Raw genomic sequence first — 11,719 nt, forward strand, 5'->3', positions numbered from 1 at the left:
CCTCAGTCCAATACTATATTCACCTCAATACAATACTATATTCACCTCAGTACAATACTGCATTCACCTCAGTACAATACTGCATTCACCCCAGTCTAATACTGCATTCACCTCAGTACAATACTGCATTCACCTCAATACAATACTACATTCACCCCAGTCTAATACTCTGTATTCACCTCAGTACAATACTGCATTCACCCCAGTACAATACTGCATTCACCACAGTCTAATACTGCATTCACCTCAGTACAATACTGCATTCACCTCAATACAATACTACATTCACCCCAGTCTAATACTCTGTATTCACCTCAGTCCAATATTATACTCACCTCAATACAATACTATATTCACCTCAGTCCAATACTGCATTCACCTCAGTATACACTACTGTATTCACCTCAGTATACACTACTGTGTTCACATGGGTCCAATACTGTACTCGCCTCAGTCCAATACTATATTCACCTCAGTACAATACTACATTCACCTCAGTCCAATACTGCATTCACCTCAGTCCAATACTGCATTCACCTCAGTACAATACTATATTCACCTCAGTACAATACTGAATTCACCTCAGTCCAATACTGCATTCACCTCAGTACAATACTGCATTCACCTCAGTCCAATACTGCATTCACCTCAGTCCAATACTGTATTCACCTCAGTCCAATACTGTATTCACCTCAGTCCAATACTGTATTCACCTCACTCCAATATTTCATTCACCTCACTCCAATATTTCATTCACCTCACTCCAATATTTCATTCACCTCGGTTCAATACTGCATTCGGTACAATAAGTGTAGGAAAGTGTGATATGATATCTTAGGTTTAATCGATTGATCTCTCGGCGGCATTTTATGGTATAACGAATGATCATACAGGTTATTCGGAATTGCCCAAATAGAGATCGCTTTAACGAACACCCCCCCCCCCCCCCCCCCCCCCTGCCCCCCCCCCTTGGGATCACCGAACCACACATTTACGCTGAACTCCTTACTTTGACAGGTTAACATGTGATAGAAACGTTGATAATTGTATAAAAAATACCATATATTCATTGGTTTAATATGCGGGTTCGTCGAAAGGTTGATTGACTTTATTTTTATTGTTTGATGCATATGCCCCCGAGTACCAACCTTTCAATCCGGATTGGCATGACGCTTGACTTCTTTATAGTTATCACTTAACCTGCTTATGAACGGCGGCAAGTGATGAATACGCTTGATTGGGACACACAGTTTCCATGACTACTCTCGTGAGCTTTATTAGCTGGGATTCAAGAGAAACCTATTATTAAATGAATATTTCCATGAATTGCCTGTGCCCTTTCTTTTTATAGACCCAGTGCAGTTAGAACGTGGTATCAAAGAAACCCGCTGGAACACATTACCACTATAATAAACCTGAATAAAAAGACGTACAATCAAATTGACCTAGCTTCGGAAGAATGGTGCTAACTATATTGAATGATGTCCTTTGATCTCCTATCTGTTATCAATATATCTCTCTCACCCATGTAATGTACTGCCTGCTTTCTAAGATACAGTTCATTTTTCGCTAGCGCGAAGCTAGTACGCGATGATTTCCGGGTTAACGTTTCGTGTCTCTTTAGCGCGGAGCTAGTACGCGAGAATTTCCGGGGTTACCTCTAGACTAAATGCAATATATAATAATTTTATTACATATTTGATTCTCTCTCAGAACATTCCCAAATAAAGATGTGAAAAATGGATTGGGTAGTTTTTTTTTAACCCCGTATCAGTGACCATTGTCATTTTAGGATGTCATTCGCTATGTACGAACTACGTGTGAGTTTTGAGAGGATGTGGTATGTTCGTATTTGTCCTTTTGTGAATACACTGAACTGATGTTGGCTTTATAGTGCTACCTCCCTGGCGCAAAATGTATATAGCCGAAGACATATTCTAATATAAGCTACCCCAGCGGGGTTGCTTCATGCTGGCTAAAGCTTTACAGAACCATGGCAGTGTATTGTCAGACAGAGCAGACATTGATGCTTGTAAATCTGCACCTCCTGATTGGTACCTACTTGCTGCAGAGCAACAGAAATATATTTAATCCAAAACCTTGTAACCCGTGGACATTTTGTTATGGAGTCCTATTTGCATTGAGTCAGTCGCACCTTGACGAACTGAAGCAATACTTGGAAAACGACACCATTATGGATGCCAGTGTTAGACCTGACCTGACCAGCGCGAACTCGAAAGCCATTGTCCAGGCAGAATTTATATCCAGAAGACTGTGTTTGACTCTTCACAAACAAGGAACAAAAACTGAATTATGCTCAAATAAGAGGAAAAGACTCTATAGTCTGTATGGCAAGGATAATTATCTAGGTTTAAAGAAATGTTGGACGCCCATTGTAGTTTGGAGTGGTGTTGTGAACATGTGACTCTACGTACCCACCTGTATCAAAGCCCTGAACGTTTGCTGTGTTGGGTGAGTCCTAAATCAACTGAACACAGCCCTTTCAGCGTCTAATGAACTTATGTATATTATACAAAAAAAAAGAGATACCTGACTTGTTTTAGTTAAACAATAACTTTCAGTTCAATGCTATCCAGTTGAGGTGATAGCACATGGCATAAGAAAAGCTCTTCAGAAGGGACATTGTACATCCCATGTACACAAACAAAAACGTAACCCGGGGTTAATTCCTCTTTTTCTTCTTTTAACCTACGACATTTCAATGTGTATTCCGTGATGAAATGTAAAGAGCTGAAGAAAAGTAGTAGCCGCATGAGAAACATTTTTCATCTTGTTTTATTACATAATCACTAAAACACGCTTAGAATCACTGAAATCTCGACTTTCCTGCAAGCCTAGAAGTCGCCTGGCAGTGTTGACATCTGAGTGACTTAGACGGTTGAAAGGGTAGTACTAAATTCTGAAACGTCACGCGGTGATCAATAGTTCGCACGTGACCATGCAATATTCATTTTACCCGTGCAATAGTTCAAAATATAGCTTAAATGCGCATAGTTAAGGAAAATCAAACGCATTTTAACAATACTCAATATGACACAATAGTACTCAATATTACCCAATAGTACTCAATATGACCCAATAGTACTCAGTAGTACCCAATAGTACTCAATAGTACCCAATAGTACTCAATATGACCCAATAGTACTCAATAGTACCCAGTAGTACTCAATAGTACTCAATAGTACTCAATATGACTCAACAGTACTCAGTATGACTCAATATTACTCAATAGTACTCAATATGACCCAATAGTACTCAATAGTACTCATTATGACCCAATAGTACTCAATATGACCCAATAGTACCCAGTAGTACTCAATAGTACTCAATAGTACTCAATATGACCCAATAGTACTCAATAGTACTCATTATGACCCAATAGTACTCAATAGTACTCAATAGTACCCAGTAGTACTCAATAGTACCCAATAGTACTCAATATGACTCAACAGTACTCAATATGACCCAATAGTACTCAATATGACCCAATAGTACTCAATAGTACTCAATATGACTCAATAGTACTCAATATGATTCAATAGTACTCAATATGACCCAATCGTACTCAGTATGACCCAATAGTACCCAATAGTACTCAATATGACCCAATAGTACTCAATATGACCCAATAGTACTCAATAGTACTCAATATGACCCCATAGTACTCAATAGTACTCAATATGACCCAATAGTACTCAATAGTACTCAATATGACCCCATAGTACTCAATAGTACTCAATATGACCCAATAGTACTCAATAGTACTCAATATGACCCAATAGTACTCAATAGTACTCAATATGACCCAATAGTAACTCAATATGACTCAATACGACCCAATAGTACTCAATAGTACTCAATATGACCCAGTAGTACTGTATTCACCCTGTGGTTGGTGCCTGGGACACGGTGCGAAATAGCAATAAGCATTGAATATGATAGCAATGATGCGGACAGCTCTACGATCAGTTGTAAAGTAAGAGTGAGGAAAGAAAAAAAAAACATCCAAAATATGTCGTTGGCCAGTCGGTCTAGTCGGCGAAACAAAGTTATTAACAAAAATGCACAATACATCACGTGACGCACGTGACATTCTTATGAATTTATATTAACATATTATTTAATATCTGAATTATAAAATTAGCCAAATGTGTTATAACTTGTTTTTTGTCTCATCTATTTTGAAAGAATTTTTGCGATACTATTAATTGTATCAAAACTCCCTTACAAAAGGTGTATAAACCTACCTCATGGAAGTGACGTGTTTACCCGTACTACATGTGACGTCGAATTCCAACGTCATCAACCCAAAAACTTGACACTTTTAGGGTTTTGGGGCAAGGTAAAAGGACATCAGGCAAGCTGAACAGCCTATTTTATTTCGGTCGTTTTGTTGTTATTTCGTTTTTGTTTGTTTTGTTTTTTATGCCACACGCACAAAAAAATCATCACATGTGACCAAAGTAGATTAATCAAGTGAAACGTCAGTGAAAAAAAAAGAATATCCTGTTGAAAAAGTGTATCATTGTACTTCAAAGGATGTCAAACCCGTATTGGCCGTGTTGGCACGTAAATCAATGTATCTTTTCAACTCTTGATCTAATAAGCCTTAGAGGATAAGCCGTACATCCGTAGTTCGTAAAAACGTTAACATGGATTTAAACCTCGACGTTTGAAACTGTTCGACGGTAATCTAGATAAAGGCCTGTCATAAAAACTGTCAAAGAGCACATGTTACAAAGCCATCCCGGCCGTTTGGTCACTTCTTTATAGTAATTCCGTGGGAATATCTCTGATTGAAACCAATGAAAGCAAGAAAGCGCAAGATCAATGGTATTATCATTCGGATATTTGAGATATTTTTTATCAATAAATTTGTTTTTTCATCTTCGCGTGCATGCCAGAACATCATTTTGTGTAATCAATGATGAAAGCTCATTTCCAATATTAACATAATCTGCAATTCGTTAATGGAAAAGGAATACATTGGAAAGGCTTCCTTAAAAAGCTTCTAGATTCTTCAAAGCTTTATCATATGCATTAGAGGCAATCACTGTTTAATCGCAATAAAAAAATTCGTTACAGTCCTCCCCGAAATAGGACTTTTGTCTCTATTACATCACCTGGGATTTATATATTTCCTTTCTTTCCTCTTCGCTCTGTCTTTCTGTGATTTGTTTGTTTCTATATGTGTCTCCTTACCACCCATCATCAGATGAGCATGGCTGTTGGTGTCTCCATGACACCCGTCATCATATGACCCTAGTTGTCGATATTTCCTTGACACTCGGCATTTTCTGACCTTAGCTGTTGGTGTCTCCTTGACACCCGTCATCACATGAATCTGACTGTTGGTGTCTCCTTGACATCCGTCAGCACATGATCCTGGCTGTTGATGTCTTCTGACATCCGTCATGATATGGCCCTGGCTGTTGGTGTCTCCCTGACATCCGTCAGCACATGACCTGGCTGTTGGTGTCTCCCTGACACCCGTCATCATATGGCCCTGGCGGCTGATGTCTCCTTGATATCCTTTATCATATGACCCTAGCTGTTAGTGTTTCCTTGACATCGGTCACCATATGATACCGACTGTTTTACACCTAAAACAAAACACACATCAAGTAAAGTCATATCCATCAATCCCCGTGTATTCTCTCCAATCCAGTTGTTTATTTTACAACAAACCTAAACTGCATAACAGCTGTTGGTATTTCTTCCCTTTCCGAAAATGCTCAAAATAATTTGGACACAATCCAATCTTGCAAAACAGTTGCAATTAAGACATGGTTTTCAGTTTTACCTGAGACCCGACTTGTTACTACATGAAACAAACCAATTTAACACCGACCCTTACCTTCGAACCTCATTACCAAGTCTACAACAAAAATACAGAAATTTCCAAGCACTTTACACGGATTGTATAAACAATAACCATTTGGTAGCTGCGGTCTTGGTTGTAAAAGATGCTGCCTTTCGACACCGGCTTCCGAATGACCAATCGATGAATTTTCAATGTTCTCTGCAGAAGTCTATTCCACACCACTCTTATACACCTAAGAAAGTAATCATGTACATGGACAGATAATCTATTTTGACTTCATCTTTTTTTTTTTTTTTTTTTTTACAGAATCTTATAATCAGAAATCTGGACCTCAATACGTAAAACATTTACATCACTATCATCCAACATCAAAGAGTATTACCTTCTAAAGTGCGATGGCAAGCATCAATGCCTAGCATATAATGAGATATTTACAATACAAGGATTGTAGTGACCATAGCATGGAATGAGATATTTACAGTAAAGACCTTACCGGATTGTAGTATCCATAGCATTGACTGAGAATCTTTGACAGGGGACCGCAATGTATTCTCAGAGAGATTGAGATGCCTCGGTATATTTTGCTATACAAAATAATAAACAGAATATCTAACAGTATCTTCAGTAATACAAAATATATTTCACTCGTGAAAAATATCAAAATATTAGCCACACGATGAAATATATTTGATATTACTGAAGACACTGTTAGATATCATCTATGTTCTGGATTGTAGTGATCTATAATGGATATTTTTTGATATCATAAGTCCTAAACTTCTAATAGAAACAGCTAACTGAGCAAAGTTCTGGATATTTTCTGAAAAAGGTCAATCTGTTTGGTAAATTATTTATTGAAAACAATAAATGTGATTGTGTTTAATATACATCTTTTTCACTTCCAATTTATTTGATTTTGATTCTGTTTGTGTTCATGAGCCGTTATGAATTTAGTGATAATAAGCCCAGGATTTATTATGTCCACAGCCAACTTTACGTTGATACTGTTTGACACTGATTTAATTACGTCATTTTCTCATGTACGTCATATCATCAGATGGTGCAATCACGTCACGTCTTTATCAAACTTTACAGGAAGGTTCACCGTTTTGTATGCTGTACTTTACAAAGAGGGGTCCGGGATTCTGTATCATCGCTTCTGTACCACCGTGTACGATGATGGGAGGTAACGGTTAGACAGAGAAAATATTACCACAATAAGTCCCACAGTAAAGACGGTACACACGGAAGATAAAGTCACTGATGTTTTTATTACTTTATTACTTTATCACAAATAATTGCCACACCAGACCATCCGACTGCCCTTTAGGTAGAACATAACAACTGCTGTCCACATGGCATTTGATCGGGAGAGGCGACTAAATTTAGGATTTTATAATTTCCTTTATTCGTAGCAAACTTTCTTCGTCTTAATGTCTCTCTTGACAATGCAATACTTTTCGCTCTTATTTGAGCGTTTTGCCGTACAAGGAAGGCTCTGGGTTCTGTCCCTGGCCGAGCTTTACCAAGTCTACAACAATGGTTGTAGCTACTACTACTTAGCGCTCAGCGTTTCTGCTAGTGGAACGCATGGTACGCCCGTGGATAGTATGGCCATTTGTAATCAGGTGGAGTGTCCTGCTGGAAGTCTTCGGCAGTATGCTTGAGTGATGTAGAACTATAATGTCGACATCGGTTTCGCGTTATCACGAAGAAGACAGCCACATGCACGTCCACCACACGTAACATCTATAGTAATAGTTTAACAATAGTCGTCCGTTTAGATGAGCTGTTTTATTGTCTGTTGACGTCGATATTACCATATCGACATATAGCTGATATTGTCATCATTAAAAGGAGACCAGGTCAGCTAAGCATTTTTTTTGTGTGTGATCGATTACTTATATGCTTATGAATCACTGGCAAAGCTGAGCAGGCTCAATAGAAGCAGGAACGTCAGTACAAGTATTGCTTTTGTTTTTTTTTAATTAATTTGTTGCAGATTACCGTCAATCAGTGGTATTCATTTGCGCACACATCTAGCTACTTTGTCTTAATCCGCAGGGCATGCCATATCAGAAATCGTATCCGGGTTCAATCAAAGCCGGGTGCTAGGGAAACCAAAGCTAATTACAGACCATTAACTTCCATCGTTTCGTGGCTTACAATCAGCCGCATCACGTTAAGTCTCTGACGAGACGACAGGAGGACATAGCAAATTGGTTTTGATATCCAGTGTCAGAACATTAGTTGGTTCTGACAAGGTAATAGAGTACTTTGGTATTCAGATACACGGTCTGTTAAAGATACACTTCTATTTTCAGTTCTGAGAATTTGTTGTAGTGGTTCAAGGTTTTCATTAATTTAGTGATTACGTAAGTAATTTCTCCTTTTCAATTTAATATTTTTATGGAAATATTGAATCCTTTTTTACAAACAGTAGTGTAAACGGAACATGATATTGAACATGCTACATACGGTATTATGTGACTGGAGTGTTTACTAGATTTTCATTGGCCAATTTCCTGTTTTCCTCACAAGTGCAAAAAGTCAGTGTGCTATTATTCAATAGTTAAGTTGTTAATTTTTATTCAATTGCTTTAGTTGGTTTTGTTACAAAACAGTTTTTGTCTTTTGTTTTCGGTGTAAAGTAAATGAGACTATACAAACATGGTCAAAAGTTTGTTTACGTCGGCCTTCGGCCTCGATGAACGATCTCTTAACCAGGTCTGTACAGTCTCGTGTACACCTCAACAAAAGTCAATAATTGTACATCGTATACGGAACATAATACTGAACATTCTACTTCTGAACATCCTTCATACGGTACTTTGCACGGAACATGACATTGATCAAACCACGATAACTTTCAAAACACTTCGTCCCGGTAGCCATCTTTCGTACATCTGCTTGTATAATACAATCAAAAGTACAATGTATTTTCATAGCTTTATTTATCGTAAAACTTATCCCGGAAGGCGTAACCCTCTCCATCCCGAGGAAGCAAGGTGTGTCATAAATCAGAAAAATAAAACATTTTCTTCCATAATGTTTCCAGTGATTGTATTATCCTGTGGACATTCTGGTAACAATAACATTATTCATTACGCTCTGTAACCGTGATATTTATTGAAATGATGGACAGAATAACAGACCTGTCAAGTAAATAACATGTTTTAAACAGAAGAAATTTTAACTATAATAGACTGAGCAATAAACGGGTAATCATAGGTTTTATTTTATGTTCGAGAATGATTTCGTTCTCAGGTTTTTCTGTTTTTAATCTAAAAATAACTTCATTCAACAGTATAAAAGAATAAATAATGGAGGAACCCCTTGTTATCTTGACTGATATTATAGGAGCGTTAAGATTAACTTAATTAAGTCCTGTAATTTCGTCATAGTTGATATTCCAATTTTCTATTACGTCACTATTTGCTCTTGATATCAAAATGGCAAATTCCAAGAGTGATGTATTTTCATTTGCAATATTGCCAGAATTATCACCCATAACATCTTCCGGTCTCCCGTTTGAAGGAAATCAATTACGTGCGTTATATTTTCCCGCCATGCCAGAGTTAATGAAGCTCTTCATTTACCTACGAAATGACATTGTGTGACACATCTAAGGTGTTTCTGGAGTTATTTCTACCACTTTTTCTTATACGTCACAATGTGAATGTACAAAACAACTACCCGTCTAGCTTCCATCACATGTGTAACTGCTCTGCAGGTATGGCTTTAGTATGGTATCACCACAATGTTGTGGTGCATAATCGTAAGAAAATAAATTTGGGATTTGTTTCCCCTTTTTCCTTAATGTCTCCTTTGATACTGCATCGCTTTTGACTTTTAGTTAAGTGATCGCCTTTCTGAGGAAGGCTTTAGGTTTTGTTCCCTGGCTTAGAAATAGAGTATTTAAAATTGATAGATAGGGTGAGGAGGAGTCCTCCAGCAGCATGTCCTCGGATGTATACGTCTTTGAAGTAGAGTTATACAGTAGACATCAGTAGGAGTCCACCAGCATGTCTTTAACAGTATGCTTCTTGGAGGTAGCGTTATAAAGGCGACATCAGTTGTGCCCTATTATATGTAGAAAAACACGAGCATACTTTTTTTGTACTGCACCCTCGCTAAACATGTACATACACTACAATCATGGCATCTCGCACTTCTCAAAATCAAGATATGGTAAAATCAAATATTCTTCAATGATGGAAAGTATAAAGGGAAGTAAAAATAGTAGAATAAATAAAAGAGTAAATATCCCAAATTTAGTCGATCATGCCATGAGGGCAGCAGGTAAATGGTCACGCAAAACATGCAGGGAATATTTCCAATTTGTTATGCATTATTGCTTTCCATTGGCTAATTTGCATTCAATTTTTGAATGAACCAGTTACCTGTATACTGGCATGTATATACCTATATCCCTATAGACTGTATCTCTATGGTACTGAGGGAATTTTACATAAACTGATAATACGGGAAATATTTGTCATTTACGAGTATATGTATAGAGGTTACACAACGAGTAGTTGATGCTTATGGTATTTTTTGCAATCGAGTTAGTTTTATTCAAAGGTTACAAAAACATAAGCTTTAGCGAGTGTGTTTTCTAACTCTTGGAAAATAACTAACCCACCTATTGTGGTAGAAATATGTATTATATAATAAATATTATATGGATTAGAATGCGTTCTGTTTTGAATAACACATATTTTGCCATGCTTTGATTACACTCGAGTGCGCTGAAATTTCCCTACTTAATCACTTAAATACTTAAAAATAATAATTATTATATACAAAATGTATATAGCGCACTATCTTATTCATAGACTTACTCCATTGATCTTTACATTAAATACTTGTACATCTTATTCCATGTGTTACACAATGTACAACAGATATATAACCTATGTCGACTCGATCATTTAGAGGATATAGTATACATGACCTCTGAAAAAGACTCTGAAAAACACACATCTATAGACAAGTGAGTTTTAACCTACTTCTTGACTTTGGCCGTTTTTGTCTTTTTTTACTCCCTGGTAAGAGGTGGTTAGCTGTTCCACAAAGTGGCCGCTACCGTTCCAAAGCACCTGTTACCAAAAGTCACAGTTCGAGAGTTTGGAATGCACAACAATGATTTTGTCTCCGATCGTAGTGGTCGTGCCGGCTGGTAGAGAGTGACAAGTTCCTTTAAATACGCCAGGGCTGTTCCATTTATTATATTGTACCTTGTACTTTGACCTGACACCCACAGGTAGCTAATGCAATGAATAAAAGCACTGATGTGATGTGCTCCTCTTTCGAGTGAGGGAAACCAGGCGTGGTGCAATGTTCGGGACCCTCTGCAGGCGGCTGATCAGTGCATCAGATACGTCAAAGAGCAAAGCATACCCATATTCTAATCGAGAAGTGACAAGCTGATGTACCAATGTCTTGCATGTATTTGTGGTGATGATCTACCGGATACACCCAATGTTTCTTATTTGGTAATAACAGGAACTTGCGATAACGTCTACCTAGCTCGCCTAGTTTAGCTCCTGTTTCCTGACAAAAAATTGACTTAACAAACCTAACCTAAATCGTAATAGAATCAGTATTTTATCAACAAATGAATGATTGATACGTTTATATATTATAAAATATTAGAACGAGCTACTTTTCACTGGACATTCAAAATTACAATACGAATACAACGTAACATACACTGTGCTAAGCAACACAGTTCAACGGAGCGGTGAATCAAACACGGCTATTGCATGTGCTTCTTGCGCAGTGGCCATCTTGCACACTGGCGTATCCAGCGCAACATCCACACTGTACACAAGTCTACTACACACCTCTAACCTGCCTCACGACCAACGG

Source organism: Pecten maximus, chromosome 12, assembly GCF_902652985.1.
Source record: "Pecten maximus chromosome 12, xPecMax1.1, whole genome shotgun sequence".
In the NCBI taxonomy this organism is placed as follows: domain Eukaryota; kingdom Metazoa; phylum Mollusca; class Bivalvia; order Pectinida; family Pectinidae; genus Pecten; species Pecten maximus.